The following is a 22,117-nucleotide window of genomic DNA, read 5'->3' on the forward strand; positions in this document are numbered from 1 at the left end:
TTGCTTTGACACATCAGCTGGTAAGCCCGCGTCTGGATGCCTCGGTGTCATGCAGGCACCTCTGTTTCAGCCCTGGGGACAGCAGCTTAGATCCGCTGGCCGGGGTTAAAAATTAATCACAGCTAAGCTGTTCAAAGGGATCCGCGCTGCCGCCAAGCCAACGTGAGTGCTCTGCGCCTGCCAGTGCAGGTGGAAGTTGCATGCCTGGCTCCAAGGGGGGATGCAGCTCTTGCCGGGTGACTGCCGAAAAGCGCCCCTGCTCTGCCAGCTCTCTCTGGAGCCTCTTGCCTTGCTTGCCTGGGAGAGGACAGAAAGAGGGCATGTTGCGGGATTGCTGCAGCCGGTGGGTGCTGCTAAAGGCAGTGTGTGAGATTAAGGGCTGTACATGAGCGTAAAGATACCGCAGCAACCCCTAGTTTAAGAATAATGAATACTGCGGGTCTGGCTACTGCAGGAAATGTCCCTTTTGTAAATCATGCTGTTTGGAGCAAGAAGAGCAATTAATGCAGATTCTGCTGTAGCTCATTTTGGTCGGGTTGATTTGGGAAGAGGATGTTTGCTGGCAGCTAAAGGAGGCAGCCTGGGAGACTGGTTAAGACGCAGGATTACCAGACCAGGCTGGTGTTTCAAAATGGTATAATAATCTCAAGGCAGGGGAACATGGTTCAGTATGATTTACTTTCTGAGACAGTCAGGAGGGGTGAGACCTTAGCTTAGAGGGCTCTTCTTACCTTATTTTTTTTTTTTCCCCAAAGACAGAGCCTGTTTTGCAAAGCCCAGACACCACAATGATGGGCACTGCTGAAAGCAGTTATCTTGCCTGCCATCTGAATGCCAGGCCTTTTCAGAAATAATGTTTGTGCAAGCAAAACAGCCCAGTCACAGAGGAAATTTTTAATGCCCTGGTTTTGTGCATGGGTGTGTATGCATCTGTGTCTGGGGGAGGAGGTGTGAACTGTTCGTTGCACCCCAAATCTTGTCTTTGCAGCCATAGCATTGCAGTAGCTGTGATGATGGGTATTACACAGGCAGGGCTGTGCTCTTAAAAGGACAGCCTAGCTGGGTGTAACACAGTGATCGTTCCTGGTGCTTTCAGTGCTCACAGTCTTGGGCATCTCATAGTTAAAGCTGGTGCTTGTTTCTCAAAAGCTGGCATCAAGCACCCAGTGCTATGAGTGCACGGATGCAGCAAGGATGTGAGGTCTGAGTTCATACACAACTCCAACTGGGGCAAAGTAGTGAAAATGCCAAGGAGGGCAACTTGGTAGTGTTGATTTGGACAGGATGGAGATTGGAAAGGAAGGCAAATAGCAACAAATCCTCCTGGAGAGGAGGCGACCAGGGACCAGAATGGAGAGACAGCATTTGTGGTGCTGGGACAGCTCCTGGGGTGTGGAGGGGCGAGGGTGTGTAGGCACATGTGCATGTGATGGCAGGGACTGCTCCCTGCGCTGACCCATCTCTGTCTGCACTCACCAGCCAGTGCATGAGGTCACAAATGAGAGATTTTGTGTGTCTGCAAAAAAAGGGACCTTTGCTCCTTCCCCACTTCTCTATTATAAACTTCAGATTCAAACACTGCTTCAGCTCTCCTTCCAGAAGGAAAAGAGCAGTTTCTGTGAAGGCTGATTTTTTAAAAGCAATGGCATAAGGAACCTAAAGCACAACCTTCCTCCTGCATAACTTTACTCTGTTCTAATTCCCAGTGGCTGCTTCAGGACTGATCATGACCAAACTATTCAGCAGTGTAAGGGTGCTTCCCCTGCAGAAGCAGCAATCTGCCATGGATTGCTACTTTATTTTCCTTAACTACAGGTTTTACACTAAATTTATGGTCTGTATTATTTTGTTTAATATGGTTGAGGACAAAGGACCTTCTGTACCAAGCAACCATATTAAGTCATGCCTATTAAACTTCACCCTGTGAAACCAGAGGGGCTAACCGCTGCAGGCTTTGGTGGTAGTCATGCTGTTTCTAGCCTTGAAGATTACAGGAACCTAGTGTAGACCAACATCAGTATTGTCAGAAAGGCTGGAGGTCTGGTAGTAGGAGAGCAAGAACAGTGCATGAGGGAAGGCTTCCAGCTCTCTGGCTTGCAGGACGCTTCCAGCTGTCTTTTATTTTCAGCCTTCGCCTAAGGTGGAAAAGGAGATGGGGGGTGGGGGGTGGGGGGGCTGGGGCGGGGTTGTCCCTTCACAACTTATTGATAGTTTGTTATGCAGGGATTGAAAGGAGTCTCTGGCTAACAACTGGGCATTCCTGTCATTTATTTCCTCCAGCAGCTAGTGCTAATTCATGATCTGAATCTCCAGGAATCTCTTCATCCTCTTCTGAAGCATGGTCACTGCTTTGCTTGGCAGGGATCAGAAACCTAGTTATAATCTGCTAATAAAGTGAGTGTGGCATTTTAGCCCTCCCACCTTCCCCCCAAGAAGGGACCAAGCACCACCAGTAAGCTGATCTTGGCTGAGCTGCTCTCCTGGACTGACATCCACAGGGTGCCTCTCTCTGCCATGAAGGTCTGTGTCAATGCAAGCTGCTCTGAGAAGATGGATCCAGACCCAAAACTAGGTGAGGGCAAAGATCTCCAACACCCCAGGGCAAGGGGGATTAGATCACACGGAAAGCAATCACCTTGCCAGCGGCTGCATGCATATGCTGAAGCAACCACGTAGCCCACAGCTTCTATACAAAGACACTGACCTGAACAGCAGCCAGATCATTTTTTCTGAGAATGCACCATTCTTGAGCAATTTTTCCAGCACATCCCACGCAAACAGGTTTTCCTTGAACACCACATGGCAGCATTTACCATCTCATGCCAGCTTTCTTTTTTTTCTAATTGTAAAGTGTGGGGGCTTCTCACGTATCACTTACCGTCTCTATGCTGGTGAGCATAGAGTCTGAGCATTGTATCCTTGCAGACACAAAATCCAGCACTAAACCTTTTTGATGCAACCAGTTCTGCTGAAGTCAGGCAAGATCCCATCTTTCTGCAGAAATCTGAGGCCTTTGACCTGACACCTATATACCAGTCTAATAACATGTCATTCCTCTTCTCATCACTGCATCAGCCTTCCCAGGAAGCCCATGTTGACTCTTCCCAGTTTGCATGCAGTGGGTTGCACTGCAGAAACGATGTTGATCCTTCAAGACTGGCACTAGCTATTATTGTCCATGATATTTTGCTAAATCAGCTAAATTCTTGGTGGTAAAAAAGGGACATGGAGGGAAAATGGATAGTGTCTGTAAAGTCAGAAGTGACATCCCACACACTTGTGGCCCAGTGTAGCCTGTGCCCACTCTGACCTGGAGTTTAAGCTACTGTGAAAACAGGGTATTTTTAAGGCATTATTTGGTCCAATTTATCAACTTCCACTGCACAACAGTACCTCGGGGCAGACAGGATGTATCACCAGATACATTAATTGTACTTCTTCGTTAGTGGCGAGTGATGGACATGTGCTATTTTGTTCCTAACTAAGAGAATGAAATAACCAGAATCTCTCCCTGCCCACATGGGAGAGCTGGAAGGATGATTCTAGGGGAGCACGTCTGCTCCCTGGCAGACAGTCCTTTTTAATCTGAGCTTGCAAGCTCATCATGTCCCTCATTTCTGTATGCAGGAGGGAAGGGGAAGCAAAAGCAGTGCTGCCTTTCCTGCTAGTCTGGCCCTTGGTACCCTGCACATTGACCTGACTTGAAGAGCAGGAGAAAAAGAGTATTTGGATCCCAAGATTCAAGATGATCTAATGAAAATTTCCCCTGTGTTGTCTCATTCAGCAGAAGACTGATATTCTAGTTCTTTCTTGACCCTGATCACCCTGAAAAGTCCTTTAATTTTAACCTGTCAAAAAAGGACTAAGGGATACAAAACTTGAGCACCAAACAAAACAAAAAAAAAAAATCAGCAGAAATTTAGTATTTTCCTTTATTTGTAATGTGATGCACTAAATAATGCTCATAAGTTGCAAATGCCTGGGGAAAACTGTTTTCATCATACAGTTTTACAAGGGAGAGAAGAAGCAAATCTTACAGTCATGCAAAGGTGGAGTGAGCCTTGTCCCTGTGCAATGCTGGAGGCAGACTGAATAACCTTCTAGATCTCCTCTACTTGTCCTGTAAGACCTATTTTGGGGTATTTGAGATAATTCTTAGCTAACTGTTAGGCACAGGAGCAGCTTCCAACTGGGATCGTGACTATCATTAGCTGGGAACTCCTGTGTTTGATTCCTGTGTTCACGAATATCAAGCAAATACCTGTTAGGAGAGGGAGGGAATGAGCCAGGTTCTTCTCAGTTTGTGGTCCATGGGCTACTTGCCACTGCCAGAGGATTCAGTGTGGTTTGGAAGGGAGGAGAGGGTGTTTCAGATAACTATTCTCACATGCACAAGCTAACAGAGAAAACACTGATAAACACACAAAGAAAAACACAGCTTAACTTCGCTTTAACAACCCATGAAAACCACAGCAGCAGTGCTGCACAAGGTGGTCTCAGCATGCTTGCATCCAAAAATTAATTGGCCTCAAGAGTGAAAAAACGTTGATAACTGCTAATGCATTATGCAGTTCTCATCTGAACATCCTAAGCATCTGAATTTCGCCCTTAGTGAGCTGCATTAGGCTGCAGAGCAGCCTGCTATTGGAAAGCTTTGGCAGTAACGGCAGAGAGGCTGGATGCTCTTGGCATCCATTTTGACAAGTCTATTGTGCAGATGGGTTCACAGAGCTGTACTGGGTACCACTGGGAACAGTGGCCTCTTCTGCGACTGGGCAAGAGCTGTGGCTCTCTACACGTTGTACAGTATCCGCTTTGGCCTCCGGCACAAAGCCCTGTGAGCAACGAAGCCGGGACCACGTTGCCTTTTTGTATGAAGTCTGGGCAGACACATCCAGGTCACTCGCTCCAGACAGCATTCACGACCTGCATTTTTGCCATCTTCCAGTTGCCTGGAGGGGAGCTCAGTGCCTTGGCAGCAGCCCTGTTACTGTCCCCAGGGTCTCTGGGATGTGCTGTCTGCTGAAGCATGGCCGGAGCGTGTAGCAGCTCAGGCATTTGGGAATAGTCCACCACATCCTGCTTGGATGTGAGGCACCTCACGCCATGGGGCCTTTTGGGTTCATTTAGGCACACAGCCCATTCTCCACTGGCTGAAGGGAGATCCAAGAACCGGATTTAACTGTAGCTCACCCTCCCCTTCCTTCTCCTTGATCCTCTAGGAGGAATAAATGCAAAAGAGAATTAAGGTCATCCACGGACAAGGCAAGTCCACGCTAATCTCTCTGTGGAGCCTTGGTGGAGTCCAGCATTCGAGCTCTGGGAACTATTGGGAAATGGATAATCAAGCAGGAAAGGCCAGATTTTGGTAGCTGTGAAGAGGGGAGGCACACTTTACCCATGCCACAGAAAGAAAGGTGAGGGTTTCCTTCTGCTCCAGGCTTTGTACACTAAAGTACTGGAAGACAAAAGACTGTGCAACTTTTCTTGTTGGGCTAAGGGAAGGGAGGAGGGAAAACACAATGGCTCAAGAATGATTTTCACACCCACAGGGCAGCTCATTTCTGTACATACCCCTCCCATGCTTGCTCCCATGGCATTTTTAGTACTTGTCCTTGTATGCATTCGAGAGGGAAAGAAAATCTGACAGTACATTCTTCCAGCAGATCTTCCCTTTTTTTTTTTCCTGAGGCCAGCTATCCATCTCAAAAAAGACTTTTCTCAACCATCCTGGAGAGAGAACCGAAAGTGCAGGATCAGCTGAAAAAGATAAACTTGCTGCAAGCAAACCCGACACCCACTGCAACATCCAAGAGACCAGAAACTTCATTTGCTTTGTTTCTATACAACTGATCAATTGAAACCAATCAATGGAACACTGTGGGTTAGCATGTTCCTGCCTCCACTCCGTGGGCTTGTGGTGCCGCCTGAACAGCAGATCGGAATTAGCCTGCACACTAACACACACACAAGCACACCCTCCTCCAGCGAGATCCCACGTCCTCTTGCACACTTGTTTTGGCTCTCAGTAAGAAAGGCCAGTTCAAAGCAATCATCCCAGGTGACAGGATGTATCATGGATGTCTATTATCTAAAGCTCAGCCTAGATAAGACAGAGATTTTTACATCCCTTTCCTCCCAAGCTTTCTCCCTAAATCTTCTAAAAGCACAGTGGGCAACAAAATGCGTTATCTGCCATGCAGACACGGCTCCTGAATGCCACCTCACACCTCTCTTTTGAGGTCCATGAATTTAGGCTGCAGTTGAACCTTGTGGATTTTTTCAAGCCCAGCTTCTCCAGCCCTGCAGGTAAATCTCTTACCTACCTCTCCCTTCCTCTGTTACTAAAGTACCTTCAATGGGCCCTGTTCATGCTTCGCTTTTACCCATTCAGGATACTACCATGGAGATTTTTCTCCTGACCTCTCCCTTTTGTCTTGCTTCCCAGCCTCTATCCCTCCACTGGCTCCTCCCATCCCATAGCATCAAACTCAGGTCTTCACTCTCAAAGCCCTGTGACTTCTCTGACCATGGCCATTCCCTCCAACAACCAGCCCACGATGGCAACCTCTGTGGACAACCTCCTCATACTTTCTACCACATCTTTGGAAAGGGCTCCTCAGAAACATCCAAAAACCAACGCCACATCAGTCCCCCCAGCCCCTGGTAGAAACCCATCTTTGCCCCCAGTATCTGCACAATGGTCAGATTGCCACAGACCATACTGGCAAGCATCACTTTCCTTCCCCATGTTCCCCTGTTTGCCTGAGTCCACCCATTTTCCTATGTCTCAATCTTGGAAAAGCAAATGTAAGGGTTTGTTGCGTAGCACAGCTTAGCCCAGCTGCAGCTTCTTGTCCTATGGCAACAGAAACCAGGAATAATAATAGCAAGGGGGTGACTCATTAAAACCAATAACCTCAATAATTAGGCTTACTTAACTTTTCCAATTGTATAAACAACTAAGGAAAAAATATCTTAATCTCTTCCAGTATTTTTTACTTTTCCAGTTTCTCACACAGCAATTGTCAGTATTGGGTACTTGTCTCAGTCAAATTTCCTCTCTACACAACAGTAAATTCATAGAGTGAGGTGAAACATTTGCTTTGCCCACATTCTGTTAATGCTAAAGACTCTCCAGCACCTCTTTGCTTCTGAGCAAGGATAAACCCAGCTGCAGCCCTGCCTTGGTGCCGACACTGTTCCAGCTGCCGTTGCTATAGGAAAAAAAAACAAAGGCAGAACTGTCCAAGTTTTGAGTTCCTGAAAAATTTGTTTAAATCAGCAGGGATAGAATCTGGATGCAAATTTCTCTCCAGATCTGATGCTCAGTGAGTGCATCTCTGCCATCCACCACTGCATTCAGCTGCTGCTGGTTGAAGTTGTACCTTGGACGCAGCCTCTTCTCTGCTACCCCTGCTACCTGCCCCTCTCTAAATGACTCTTACCTGCCCATTGCCTTTTGTCAGGGGCAGAGAAGGAGGCATGGACCAAGACAAGAGCTGTGCATGGGATTAAGAAGCCATCAGAAGTGGGAGAACACTTGGGAGAAGGAACCTGCGGGACAGATGGGCAGGTAGCCTGGGGGCAGTGGAGCAAAGAGGCTGGGACAAGGTGGCTCGTGAGATAAGGAGCAGTGCTGGTGGCAGAAGGTGAAAGAGAGGAGACAGGGACCCAGCAAGAAAGTTATGAGAGGACGGGGCTGAAAAGAGGATGAAGGGACCAAACTGGGAAAAGAGGAGGGCTTCAGACCCCTGAGCAGAGCCTCTCACTCCACTCCTCTTCCTCAGTCCTTCACCTTGCATTTCAGGCACACCAGGACCTTGTGTTCAACTCTCTTTTTTTAATTGCAAAAGATCTCAGCATCCTGCAGCTCCCAGGCACAGTGGCAGCAGGAGAAGCTACTGAACCAGCACTGCCCTGGAACCGGCTGCTTAGATCCCAGAAGGGCAACTGCCCTGATGTCAGCACTGGGGAAGCCTTAGTGTAGACAAGACCTCAAGAATTTGACCTCCAGGCTGTCAAACCCGCCCTATAGCCCTCAATGCCCCCAAAACACCCAATGAGTACAATAATACAGTGTTAAAAATGGAAAGTGCTTATGGAGAGACATCAGCTTGCTTTGTTAGGCAGTAGGCAGTTGTATGTCCTGCAATTCCTTTTGATGTAAATGTGTGAAATTACACATTTATTGCAAGATTCAAATGTAGCCATGGCAACATGATTATCAAACAGTTGCATATGGAAGTGTAAATCCATAGATTTCTGGTTGGTGAGATTAAACTGCCCAGGGACAGGGCTCAATGTACACCAAGCCCAGGCTCTTCATGTCCAAAAGGAATCAGCTCTGGCTTCGGTGCCTGGGAAAAATTCATTTCTTTGCATTCAAATTGTCTCCATTCAGCTGGGCTGACCACCAAGCAGATGCGGAAGGGTAACTGTACAAGTTGATACCCTCAGCAGAGATACATCATGCACCTTCTTGCACACTGCTACACAGGGCAGCACTGTCTTCAAGGCTGGTTTAAACAAACTCCTTTGCTCAGCCTTGCAAGGGCCAAGGAGAGTTCAGCCAGAAGCTGCGTCTCTGAAGAGTGGGTTTAAGTTACACTTTGAGCAATCATCAGGCTGCATTCATAGATTTACCATGCAAGAAAACAGGCTGGGCAGCCAATGGCACCGTGTTTGGAGCAGCCAGGGCATTCCCCCACCCACGGTGTGTTCATGTGACAGCGATCTGGTGACATCTGAAGCGAGGACAGGAAAGCTGGCATGCGTACTGGCTGCAAGTAGGAAAAGGCTGCGCCCTTACAGCTTCAAAACTGTGACCTTGCCGGCCATGCCTTGAAAACAGGGCCCATAAATTAATTTTCCACAGCCCCCAGTTACAGGCTGAGCCATAGTATTGCAGCCAAGGAAAGTCTGTTGCAGTCTTCTGCCTTCTGCCCTGGGCATGAGGCAGGCTCCAAAACCTCACGTAGCAGTGTTTGTACATACACTGTTTGTACATAGACTGTGCTCAGCTCTGAGCCCTGTTGTGTCTGGAGTGATGAGTATATCAAGTGGGCTGTGAAGCAACCGCAAAGCTGTTACTAAAAGAAAAAAAAAAAAAAAAAAAAAGGAACATGAGGAACATGCACCCCAGCACGGAGGCAGGACAGTGGGGAGGAAATAAAAGTTTTAAATGGACACACAAATTTTGGCAGAATTTGGATGTAAATGAAAACAGAGTAATGGAAGTGCAAATTTGTCCTTGTTTTGCTTTTCTCCAGAGACTTGAGGAGGCTCTTTCACAGAGAAACACCAAAGCAGGGCACGGTCCTCCAGCAGGCACCTGGGAGGTATTCACAGCCCTGAGGTTTGGGTACCTGAGGCAAGACCCCTGGCATCGCTCTGTAATCAACAGCAAAGCAGGTTACACCTAAAATGTTCAATGGCAATGCCAACAATCTATCATATAGAAATTCACAGGGTGGCTTCCTTGGTAGGATGTTCCTATAGTTAATTAACCTCTGATCCTTATTTCCAGTGGGAACATCTCTTGTTTCTGTCTCTAGGAAATAGCTCTTGCAGCACTTTGCCTAACAGATTAGACAGCCTGCTCAAACCTGGTACCTTCTTCTGCCACAGGTATTTCTGGGGACAGATCAAATCCCTTTTAGCCTTCTCTGCTGCAAGGCAAACATACCAGAGCTCCACGAGACTCTTGTTTCCAAACCTTCTCAGTATGTGAAATCCCACATCAGCTGCCTTCCTCAGTTACTTCCTCTGTATGGTGAGGTTTTATAGCAGAACCTCTTTATCTTTGCTCAGAGACTATTTTAAATAGTACTGTTTCACAGCATTTTTTTGTCTTGGAAAAAAAGATAGGCTCTTGTCAATAAAGACAACCCTTTCTCAGTAAACATGAGGCTTTTGATTTTAAAAGTGACAAATAGTGTTTCTTAATTTAAAAACTATTAATTTCCACAAGTTGTTTTAGAAAATTAATAAAAACTACTGCTGCACTAACTGCTGTTACCAAAACAATTTTCACATCAGCTTCTGCCTGTGGCCATGCAGATATGGGTCATTTCACATACAGACTTGCCTTCCAGGCTGCAGCAGGTTAAGTATCTGATTTTTGGTTAGCCGTAAATTATCGCTAAAATAAAGGCACCACAGCCCTGCCGTTAACGCTGCCTGATGCAATGCCCAGACTCCTGCAATGTGGGAGTGCCAGCGTGCTGCCGAACTGTCCAAGCCAGGCTGACGTGGCATCTACTTCCCAAACATGGTCTCTCCTGCTTGAGAAAATGGCCCAAACCCCGCTAAGAGGGGAGGTGAAGCTGTTGCCTGCATCTCCTCGTTCCCTTCGCTGCACTGCCCATTGTAGTCCTTTGATCTCTGTAACTGGAGAATACTAATGGGAGCACTAGAATTTGAAGTGGCTTAAAGACATTTTCTTTATCGCTGGATTAGTGCTGGGAGGGCATGAAATCTGCCAGCGCTCCGCTCAGAGCAAGTCAAGAGCTTTCTGCTTCTCGCAAAGGTTGAGTATGCTGAGTGTAGCGGCCTGCCTCACTACAGCATGGCTAACTGCTTTTATGAATGGAGTTAAAAACAACAGATGCTGTGAAGCTGTTGCTAAGAACCTTTTTTTTTTTTTTTTTTTTCTGGTGTCCTGACTGCTCCAGCCAATGTAAGCCACAGAGCTCCCAAACACCACACAGCCCTGAAATCAAGGAAGTGGGCAGGAAAAGAAAAGCACAGGTTCCCTATCTGTTCTCTGCCTGTGTTTAGTTGAGCAGTTACACAATTCCAGATCTGTGATTATTCCTGGCAAGGTTTGTTCGTCTCATGGGAGACTTTTGGAATAACACGGTGCTTTTGTAGGGAGTGTCAACCACCAGGCGAACGTGCCTTCCAGATCTGTTGTTTTTTTTTTTTTTTAAATAATAATGTAAGTAATTGTTTCTTTACAGTTTGGTCTTTGCCTTTTAATGACTCACATTTCTACCTTGTCAGCTTTCAGCACAGGCCCTGCCCTCCCTCCCAGTACTACAATCCTCCCAGATCTCACCCACTGTGCCAGGTCACCCAGGGTGAAATCATGAAAGATGAGAATCCATTTTGTCAGCGCCTTGTCCAGATGTTCTGCTTACGGGGGCTGCTTTTAGGGGGCTGTAGAAACTATGGGCACGGCTGTCAGCAGGCATAAAAAACGAGGTGCAAGCCTGCCTCTAATGCTTTCAAGTAGAGGTTTGTCTGTGGTTTATTATTTGGACAAATCCAGATGTATTTTCACAGAGACAGCAATAGACTCTGATCCCCAGCACTGCTTCTGTGCCAAGCGTCTCAGTCCTGTTCCAGCCTCCTGTGGTGCAAACATACTCTTTAAAATAAAGAGGGAGAAAGCTTAAACATTCATAAAACTAATTCTTTAGTTTTAATCTCAGTGAAATATGACTGCACCTTTTTAAAAAGTTTTTTTTGTGTGTGTAACTTTTCACTTTTCCTTCTTCTCTGAAAAATGTATTCAACTTGAGGCAGGGAGCAATTACAGAAAATTTCAGGCTGAATGGTTAAAGCACGGCCAACTTGTAAAGTAATTGGAAACATAGAAGGGAAAGTGTTTGGTAACATGGGATAAAAGATGCTATGTAAGTGGAGGATTCTTTTTTATTGCAAGCTCTCCTCTCTCCGATACTCTAATTGTGTTTTGCCTGATCCCTTGACAGTTCATTAATTTTTTGTCCAGTTGCAGACTGTTGAGTGCAGACAAATTTCAGGCTATTATGGGAACACCCTAGAAGTTTATATAGAAAGGAAACTCTCTGTTTCCTGTATCATCCTTCTGGGGATCTTGAAAGAGTTCACAAAAGCCACTTAAGCAAACTTTCTTTGCTGGATAACGGAAGGAAAGGAAACTGTGAACAAGCAAACAACACTCAATTCCATGAGACAAGAGATACTCATAGGTCATTAGAGAGAAAGTAAAGTCAATGAATGCAACACACACACACACACACACACACACGCACACACACAGTACCTTGTACTTGGGAATTCTGCACCTGTGCACTATTTCTGATCTATAAAAAGGGACCTCATGCAAACCTCCAGTGAGACAGGTGGTGGAATATCTGTCCCTGCAATGCGTGAAAACTTTCTGAAGTTTTTTGCAATTCAAATACATCACGGGCTGAGTTGCAAATGGTCATGGATCAGCTGAACAGCTTCACTTTCTTCCCGTCATTAACAGTACAGTTGCCAGAGGTCTGCTGCAACCAGGTCTGTATCTTTTGTCATGTACAAATCAAAAGCATAGGTCTGAGTAGCTGTAAGTTTTGCTCGGTCTGGCTTCAAGTGCAGAATTCAGATGGAGCTCAGAGAGCTGAGGCAAAACACAGCATCAAGTGTGCAAATGCAGCCTCTGCCTCCAAGCCCTGGAAATATTGGGAACTCCAATTTCTAGGCTTGTCTCTGAATTTTACACTAGTTTTCTAAGGGTGTGAGGTTGGTTCAACAGTATGCCGCCTTTCCTAAACGTCTTGGCTTCAGCTGCATTTCAGAGGGAGATCAAAACCACAGAGTAGATGAAATGCTGCAAGTTTGTTAAAGTAAGTGCTTAAAGGAGGAGTTTTGCAAGTGGCTCACCTGGAATATGGATTTTGTGGTATTTCAGATGAGTAAATCCACATGGTAGAAAGACCTTGTATCTGCTTAAACCACAGGAAAACAGGTTGAAGTTTGCAGTTAACAGAAAGGCACAGACCTGTAAGAGAAGAAACAGTTTGGGGCAATACTTGGCTAGCAGTAAGCAAAGCAGGGCAGGGGGGAGTGGAGTAAAAGGGGAACAATACAGCAGCATCTCTCATTTCTGGGAAATGAAGCTCAAAACAAGCCAGAAGGGATGATATAAAATACATATCCACTATAAAAAACACTCGCCTTTCTCAGAAGATGAAGAGTTTGTGCAGCAGGGTAACTGATGATCAATATGAAAGGACCAGGCCATCTGGTAGGTCATTTCCAGGACTATCTATCAGGAGAAAACAATCTACGTTTCAACTTGGTTCAGTGCCCTGTACTCCCTGAACAATCCTCTGAACTTCCTCAGCCATGCTCCAACCACAGCCTCACCAAACCATACCGAGAGGTCATGGAGAACAGTGTTGCCTGTCAGGGTTCAGAAAAGAAACCCTAAAGGCAACATCACGGGTTTGCTGAGCACCTCAGAAGGCAGGTGAAAGAGAGAGTGAACTACGATGCCAGCAGCACCAGGCCTGCAGTTCAAGTCTGGTAGATGATCAGACTTTTTTTAGGTAGGGTTTGTAGAAATAGGACAAGGGGGAATGGATTTAACCAAAAGAGGATAGATTTAGATTAAACATTAGGAAGAAATTCTTTACTGTGAGGTTGGTGAGGCACTGGCACATGCTGCCCAGTGAAGCTGTGGATGCCCCATCCCTGAAAGTGTTCAAAGCCAGGCTGGATGGGGCTTTGAGCAACTGGTCTGGTGGCAGGTGTCCCTGCCCATGGCAGGGGGGTTGGAACTAGATGGTCTTTAAGGTCCCTTCCAACCTGAACCATTTGATTCTGTGATAAGAAAAAATGAGAGGTGGTTGGTGGCTGTTCTGTACTTGTATCATTGAAGGGAGGATTTCTGTCTCCAAGGGCACTGACTGAATTTTTGAAAGGCATTTAAGAAAATATCAATTGTGAAAACATTTTTTTTCTGGCAGATTCTGCAACATATGCTTCTGGTCTGACCAAAACCACTAACAAGGGGAAAAAAGAGTGAGGAAGATACATGAAACTTTTGCCAGATGGAAAAAAAAAATATTTTGTTCAAATTTGGAGTAATCCATTCAGGCCAATTCTTTTTTAATTGGGACCGGGGAGGGCCTTTTTTGGCAGAAATACAACTGATTACTTTACAGGAAAAATCTAAATGCCTCAAAAACATTTCTGCTGGTCTCTTCTCAAAGTTATCTTCAGGAACAGTGCTTCCCTGGGGAGCTTGTTAAACCTTCCAAATAACCTCATTGCTAGGAACTTTCTTTCCTCTCAGTTTTATTAACTTCTTTATCTTAAGCTATAACCTCTTGAGTCAGCTCTCAAGGTTGCGAATAATCTCCGTTCAAATCATCACCTTCGGAGCTTCTGTCGTCATTCTGTGCTCTGGCCCAGGTGAGCGCTAGGACATCCTTAGGGAGAGCATCTATCTGGACTCAGCATAAATCATAAATACATTGCCAGTCCAGAAAAATGGGTTGAAACCCATTCAAGGAGAAAGGATCTTTATTCTTATTCTGACATATTCAGAAAATAGTCCCTGCTGCATTTTATTCACTAATAATAGGAGAAGGGGGGGCGGGGGGGGGGGGGGGGGGCGGGGGCGGAGCGGGGAGGGAGTGCGGCGGGAAAGGATGGGACCAAAAAAACAGTAATACAAAACTTCTGGTCCTACCAAAGCAGCCCTGGGTCTTTGAGGTACTTAAATTTGGAGCTTAGTTGCCAGGCTCTGTTTATAGATATGGAAAGAAGCTGCTGAACTGATAGGATTGCCCAAGTAAGAAGAGCAGCAGGAAAGCACATCTCTGTTACCTTCCTGATCTCACTGCTGTTGGCACAGTGTTCACACACAGCTCTACAAAAGAACAGTGACACCTCCAGGTACCCCTCCAGCAGGTTGTGTTGTAGGCCGGGGAAGATCTGGAAAGTGTTTGAGGAAGATTATGAAGTTGCTTGAGAAAGAACTGGAAAGTGCAGCTGTTTCTATAGGGGTTGGAAGTGAGAACTGGAAGGTGACTTACCCTGGAAGAGACAACACGATGTGAAAGGGCCTGACCATTTTCTGCGAGCCTCTGCAAGCTGAAACAAGGTTTAGGACTGTCACATGAGTCAATGTGCATGGTTTATTCAACAGAAAAGTATTCAATTCTTTATGTAGGGTTTTCTACTAAACCAGCTAGGTGACCAGAGCATATACAATCCGCAGATGAAAAGGAAAGGGAAAGTTGCTCCTTCTGGGAGCAACTAGCTTTTAAATCATTATAGCTGCAAAGTAAAACAAGACTCTTGGAGCAGAAGTGTGCAGTATCCACACTGTGCTTCAGATAGCAGGACTTCCCCAAATCAAACATTGCCTGAAAATTGATGACCGGGGTGATATTCAGTTCTAGGAAAAGGCGAAATTGTTGAACACAACTGTTTTGAGTTAGGTCAAAAACTGTGAATTTGTCCGTTTTCACCCAACTTTTAGAGGGGGAAGCAACCAAAAGAACTCTAAAAAAATCTCAGTATTTTCTGCGGATTTTAATTTTCACTCCTATCAACTTTGGACTTTGGAAATGCACTTTATTTTTTCCTCAAAGTTTATAATTACTTAATTACTTTCTTATGAAACACTTCGGGGTCTGCAGTTGTTTGGTTGTGTTTGGAAATTCAAGTAATTAGAATAAAAAGCATTCACTCAATTCATTTGAGTTTTTCAGCCACAGCTACAACAGTCTTCTCAGGGTTATTCTTGAAACTTGGGTTGCTTAAGTCATTTAAATAGATTTCTATTTCAGAAACAAAAAGAGAGCCAACAATTTCACAATTAAAAGCTTGAGGGCTATAAAACTTGGCTTCACCTAAGACTCTTAACATTGTTTTTATTATCTTAATCACTAGGTTCTTTACATACTAATTTTCCATCCCATTGCCAAGCAGTGCCAATCCAACTTGCTTTTCCATCACCCAGGTGATTGTTACTCATGTTTTCACGAGTATGTAAAAAAAATCCTGAATATAGTCAGCACAACAGTGTCTATTTTTGCGACTGCTCATGGACCTCTGCTAACACTGAGTCATAGCTGCAAAAGTCACTAGCTTAGGTGTAGCTCCTTCTGAGTTGTTTCTTAGAATTTTCCAAAAATACAGAGAACACTGCTGGTTTTCCAGATGCAGTTTTGATGACACAAGGCTAAACAATTTGAAATCCTGTCTATGCCAGGACTCAGAATATTGCAAACACCAATCAGGTATGTGACCGATTAGGCAAGGCAAGAGATGAGATAAATCACAACATGTGGTTATAACAGGCCTTAGCAAAGCAAAGAGTAAAGCGAGTCCTTCAGGAAGGCTATAGAGGCTTCAGGTCCCACCTGGGTGATCAAAACAGACGTGCCAAATAACACGTGCATATCTGAATCCAGCTGTAACTAAAAGGCTGCAAAACAAGAAGGCAGCTTGAACAGGAATTAATGCTCAGTTACTAGAGGTCATGTTTGAGTGTCTAGCGCTACAGACTAAGTGTGCTGTGACTGGATAAAATATGATATTTTATTCTGCACTGGACTAGACTGACTGGTTATCATCTATAAATTAATCCATGAAATGTGTTGTTATGAGAAAGCACTAAGGAATCAAGATCTTACAGGTGAAACTTCAGTAAATTTGGCTTTCTGGCATGCTGCAGGAGCCTGTGCAGCCAGAAAACTAACTGGTCTTTTTTCTGTATTCACCAGTGTAAACTGGCAATAATACCGGCCAGCTTTCACCAGGGTAAGGCTAATGTGAATGAAGTAATTTGAAAATCATCTCAGAGTTAAACAGACTCCTGTACTTCGGGCTTTGGTTCAGGATTTTGCTTCTTTGCAAACCCAGTGTGATGAAAATCCATTTTTCAATTTGGCTTTGAGTAAAAATAGAGAGACCAAAGTACAAATATCCTTGTGTGGCAATGGAAACCACATAAACATCATAGTCATGGTTTAATATGAGGCAGCTCGGAAGGAAAACTGACTAAACTCAGCTCATTGCCCAAGCAGAGAGAAACAGAAAGAGTAAATAGCCTCAAAAAATGAGGGTTTGGTCTCTCCATTGCAAGGGAAGGAGTGACTGAACTGAACAAGCCCTGCAGGTCTCAAATGCTGTCTAGCAGCATTTTAACTGCTCTTGGCACTTAAATGAGGACTGAAGGCCACAGTTCTTGAAGGACTGTCAAGTCATCCTTGTCAACTATAAACTGCACTGGAGTTTAATTCCTCACAGTTTTATTGTGAAGATAATTATAGACCACATAAATTCAAGAGGCAGGATAATTTTTGCAGCTGTTAATACCACTTTTTAGCTGTGCAAACCAGGAAAATAATGATAGGGAACTCTCATTCTTCAAGGCATGAACTCCTGATGAGACCTCACAAGTGGCAGCGGCAGCGGCAGCAGCAGCAGCAGCAGCAAACGTATCTTACAGCCCTTATTAGGATCTTGCCAACATAACTGCTATTAGCTGGAGTCTCCATGATGAGACATTTATTTTCCATATGGGGATGGTGTGGGAAGGTACAGCTACTGCTTTTACACCAGGTTTCAGCCCAGGAGAAAAATAAATGGACCCTACACCTGCACCACCCTGTTTGCTTAGGACTGTTGACATTGCTCTAGGGTGACATGAACCAAATGGCTCCAGATGGGTAAACTCTGGGCACAAGACAGGGCAAAGGGCTAGGTCTCACTCTATACCTGCATGTCCTGTCTGAAGCCATTTGGCTCTCAAACTTCAAAGTCAGTTTTGGCTACCAGCCACAGGCAACCTAAATTGACCTGTGAATCTGCCTACCTGGGTTGCAGTCACAAACTCACATGCAGTATCCTGCTGTCTATAAAACCTTCTTGAGACTTGTTTGTGTCCAGACAAAGTATCTTTGGTTTGCTTGCTTCAAGTCCTCATCCATAGGCAGAAACCAGAAGAAACCCAATGCTTTTAGGGGAAAAAAGAAAGGAAAAAAAAAAAAAAAAAAGGAAAAAAAAAAGGCACCAAGGGACATGGGCCATTTTACACAACCATTAAAGTTCCAGCTTAATGACAGCATATGTTGGGGGAGGGTGGGAAGAAGGATAAACAGCAGTTTCAAGCCCAGAGCACTGGTTTCCCATCAGATATCTCACCCTTTATGAGAGATACCCTGGGGAGAAGCTACAGGCCAAATGTGTAAAAGTTGAGTCTCATTTTTCACGTCCTCTTCACAAATGTCCTGGCTAGGAGACCTCACCTGGGCTTCTGGGTGCTCAGATTTGCCCAAAGTCCAGCCTCAGGCTTCCCAAACCCATGGCCGCTCCCAGTTAGGAGACACTTCTAAGAGTTGGCTGTGTCAAACATCATTAAGTCTGAAAGCAAGTCAAAACAATCCCATGGGCTTTTGTCCATCCAGATGAAGAATTACCTTTTTTTTATAAAGTCACAGCTTTCAAAGGATTTAGGAGCAGCAGCCCGTCTCATGAGGTTTGGATAATCTAGGAATCCCTGCGTTGCATGTAAAGCAGTTCACACTGGATCTGATTGTTGGCAAACAGTCAACTAAATCCATTATTGCATGATAATGCTCAAACATTTCATTAATTCCTAACCAGCTGTCCTCTGCTCCCTTACCCCTTTCATCATACAAACATTTCTTTAACTGTCTGAGGGAGGGGAGAGGGAGGATCAGACACAGCCTCGTAAAATTCCTTCACCCGCTTTGCCTGCGGCAAGTTATTTCTTTTGACACGCGTGTAAAATAATATTGGGGTTGTTGTTTGTTTGGCTTGGCTGGATGGTAAATTTTCATAACAATTTTGTAAGCCAAGTACCTGTGAAATGGAGTAGAGAGAACTCATGGCAGCTTGTTGATGATCCTGCCGTCTGGTTAATTAACATATCTCATTAAATAGGGAAGACCCCTTGCTCCAGCTTCTATGCCAAGACAGAGGGCAAGGCTTTCAGAGCAGGATATTGCTCTTCAGTGTTCAGAGGTCCTGTAGGTTTTTTTAATATTTTTTTTTTAAGTCCTTTGGTACTGCATGCCAAACAAATCAGTGGAAGCAAGGATAAGTGAGGGAGCAGTACCTTGGGGGTTTCTCCAACTACGTGACTCACAAAATGGAAGCATGCATAATAAGAGTCATAGAGAGATTTTAAGGTGACTTCGGGATGCTTTCTTTAGGGAAAGCTCTTGCTGAAGTGCCTCAACTCGCTACACATTGCCTAAGAACACACTGAGGAAAAGAACTCAAAACCACCACCCGGCTGAGAAGGAACCTGCTAAAGGTCGACTCTCACAAACATGGGGAAGCAGAGCGTGTCCCCAACCTCACCCTCAACCACAGTTTAGGAGCTTTTCTCCCAGTCCCACAAACATCAGTCCCTCTCCTGGGCAAACGTAGCACACGTCTGGACAGCACATCAGTCTCTCAACTGACACTCATTCCTCCCCTGCCGAGACTTGAGGATGCATTTATTTATTATGGATTAAATATTTGGAGTTGAGTAAGAACCTCAGAGGGAAAAGGTGGGTCTGCTTCCTTGGATTTTTTTCCCCCCACTCCCTCACTCTCATTATAAAAAAACAGATTTTTTAAACTAAACTGTTTGTTTTATGGAAAATTACTCTTTATGACTCTAGGCTCAGCTAGACAGTTAATAACACTCAAGTGAAAATAAAATGAGGAAATACAATGGAGAAATATCTGGACACGTCTGGACATGTCTGGACATTGCTGGAACAGGTCTAAAATGGCAGGGTGAGGTAAGGACCACGCTTTGCCACAACAGCAGGCAACAAAAAGACACACAAAAAAAGAAGCAATTTTTTCCAGTTATTTTAAAGCAAGGTGTCAAACCATCAGGTACTCCAGGCTGCCACAGATCTATGGGTAAGAAGAAGCACATCTTAGAAGTTGTAACTACACCCACATTTTGAGATCCCTTCTCAGTGTTTTCAGTTCTGTTAGGGTCTCATATAATTTCCACTAAAGTCACTGAAGTCTTTTCTCTTACCACAAATCATTATTCTTCTCTACTACTGTAAATATAGGGTTTTTTTTTTTTCTTCTGTGGCAAAAAAAATAGTGTTTTACTAAGCCATACTACATACATTCACTTCTGATGTAGTGAGTGTCATTTTACTGTCAAGAGTAGGTGTTACACTGGGCTGTCATCAGTATTGTAGCTTTATCATTTGGCTAATTAAAATAATTATTTTGCCACTTTTTTTTTTCTAAAAAAGCTAGCAATATTGTTAAAATATTTATAAACACCAGCAATATGTCATCAAACCCATCATTCTTTCAACAGACTTCGGGAATCATCATCAGAGAACGGTTGATTCAGTGAGTTATGTATGACCGCGGTCATGCATGCTTTTCAGTCGTTGGTCTAAATTAACCTAAAAATAAATACATATTGATAATAGCATTCCAGAAGAAAAGAATAATGATTTTTTTTTGTTTCTTTAGGGCTTGTAATTGCAGTATTTTTGTCAGACTCAAGATTCCTATTGCTTTTTAATAGTGCATAGATGTGTACAGTTCTTCCATTTTGCCTTCTGTGGTTTTCCTTTTTCTTGAGTCTGGTATGCTTTGTGGTTTATTTATTCATAAGCTGCAGAGAAAGAAGTTTACACTAAAAAAATTGTTTTGGAATATATACTTAATGGCATGTCAAGAAACAGAAAACAACTACACTTACGCAATGTAACGTGCATTTTTACATGCCACTCATACACTACTTTATGCATCCCCAGTTTATGTAAGTAGTGAAAATTAAGTATTACACTACCCTGCCCGTTGCAGTCAGCACAATTAAGGCTAGGAGATGGTAACTGAGAATAAAAAAAACCCCACACCTGTGCTGAAAGAACGTGTTCTTTTATGGCAAGTTTGCAGGGGGTGCTTACAATGTGGCAGGACTATGGCTTCAATCAGGACTGAAGTGTTTCGATTTCCTGAGGGTCCCTGCATGTTGTATATTGAACGTTGTATATTGCGGGTGTGATGAATGTCAGACTAGACCCTTGTACAGAGCAGGTGACAGGCACTGGCCTGTCACACCCCATTAAAGCGCAGGGCTGGACATGTGGAGAGGAGGCTCCCAGGCTTTGGCGGGCACAGAGCTGATGGAAGGGAAGCACGATGGGACTCTGCGTGTGGCCAAGCCTGAGGAAAAGGTGTTATTTTTCCTCAGGATGCAGGAAAACGTCAACAATTTTGGGCCGACATGTTTGCAGTATCTCAGGTAGGGAAGGGCGTCCACCCCTGCTCTTTCGCAGTTGTTAGTTTGGAGCTGTACTTGGCACAACTTTTTTGGACAGGGGAGAGCGGCTCCGCGCTATGTCCCCACCGAGTTTCTGTGGAAAACGCTGGCTGGCTCGGCGGGAGCAGATCAGGTGGCAGCCTCCAACCGCCCTCAGGTTGCTCGCGGCTCCCTCTCCGGCCAGGAATCCCCCTTCGGCCCCGGGAGAGGTGCCAGCGGGCTCGGCCGCGCGTCCCCCGGCAGCGGGAACGGCCGCTACACCTGACCCGCCCCCGGCAGCCGCCCGCTGCCCTCCCGGCTCCCCTCAGGTGGGAGGGCCGCCCGCGACCCCCGCCCCTGGGCGGATGCCAAGGCGCCCCCGTAGCCCGCCTGCCCGTCACCATAGCAACGCCCCCCGCCCGACCGCGGCCGCCCCCCGGGCCACGCCCCCTACTGCATATTCATGTACCCCGGCGCGGGAAGGGGGCGGAGGTGGGGAGGGGGCGGAAGCGGAAGCGGGAGACGGTTTCCGAGGAGCCCGGTATAAAGCGGCCGCTGGTACCCCGTATCGCCTGCCGCGCTCGTGCCGCCGTGAGTGACCTCACCCCTCCCTTCTTCCCCCCCTCCCCCACCCTCCCCGCCGGCCGCCGCGGCCACCTCCCGGCACCGCCGCCTCCCCCGCTGCACGGAGCAGGTCCCGGGTGCAGGGGGAGACCCGGGGGCAGGTAAGTGGGTCTGGGGGCGGCTGGGCCTTGGAGGGGTGGCGGCTGAGCTGTGGGGGGTACCTGGAGTGAGGAGGGGGAGTGTGAAGGTAAGGAGAGGTTGGGAAGCAATGGGGTGAGGGACGGCTGAGAAGCTTTTGGGTGAAGGAGTTGGGGCTGGAGAGGGGAGAAAGGGGTGAGGGAGGTGTGAGGCTGCAGAGGGGGAAGGGGGTAAGGAGTGAGGTGAGGGAGACATGGGGCTGCAGAGGTGGCAGTTGGAAAGAGTTGAGCTCTGTGGTGAGGGATTGGGCTAAAGGAAATGTGGGGCTGCAGATGTTGGAAAGGGTTGAGGAATGAATGGTAGGGTGAGTAAGGCTGGGTTGGAGAGGCTTGT

General features: G+C 45.8%; 1 protein-coding gene across 6 annotated transcripts in view; it reads left to right on the forward strand.

Annotated features, from left to right (window-relative positions):
* SLC45A4 (solute carrier family 45 member 4) overlaps positions 1-22,117 on the forward strand; it is a 90,345-nt gene that overhangs the window by 729 nt on the left and 67,499 nt on the right. For 2 of the 6 annotated variants that reach the window (XM_005431840.4, XM_014279582.3), the window contains exon 1: positions 21,620-21,747. The exons of 1 other annotated variant lie outside the window; for it this stretch is intronic. The gene's annotated coding sequence lies outside the window, so the exon portion shown is untranslated. 3 more of the 6 variants (XM_055703769.1, XM_014279539.3, XM_027806133.2) reach the window with 3 other exon arrangements.

The sequence above is a fragment of the Falco cherrug genome, chromosome 3, assembly GCF_023634085.1.
Source record: "Falco cherrug isolate bFalChe1 chromosome 3, bFalChe1.pri, whole genome shotgun sequence".
Taxonomy (NCBI): Eukaryota; Metazoa; Chordata; class Aves; order Falconiformes; family Falconidae; genus Falco; species Falco cherrug.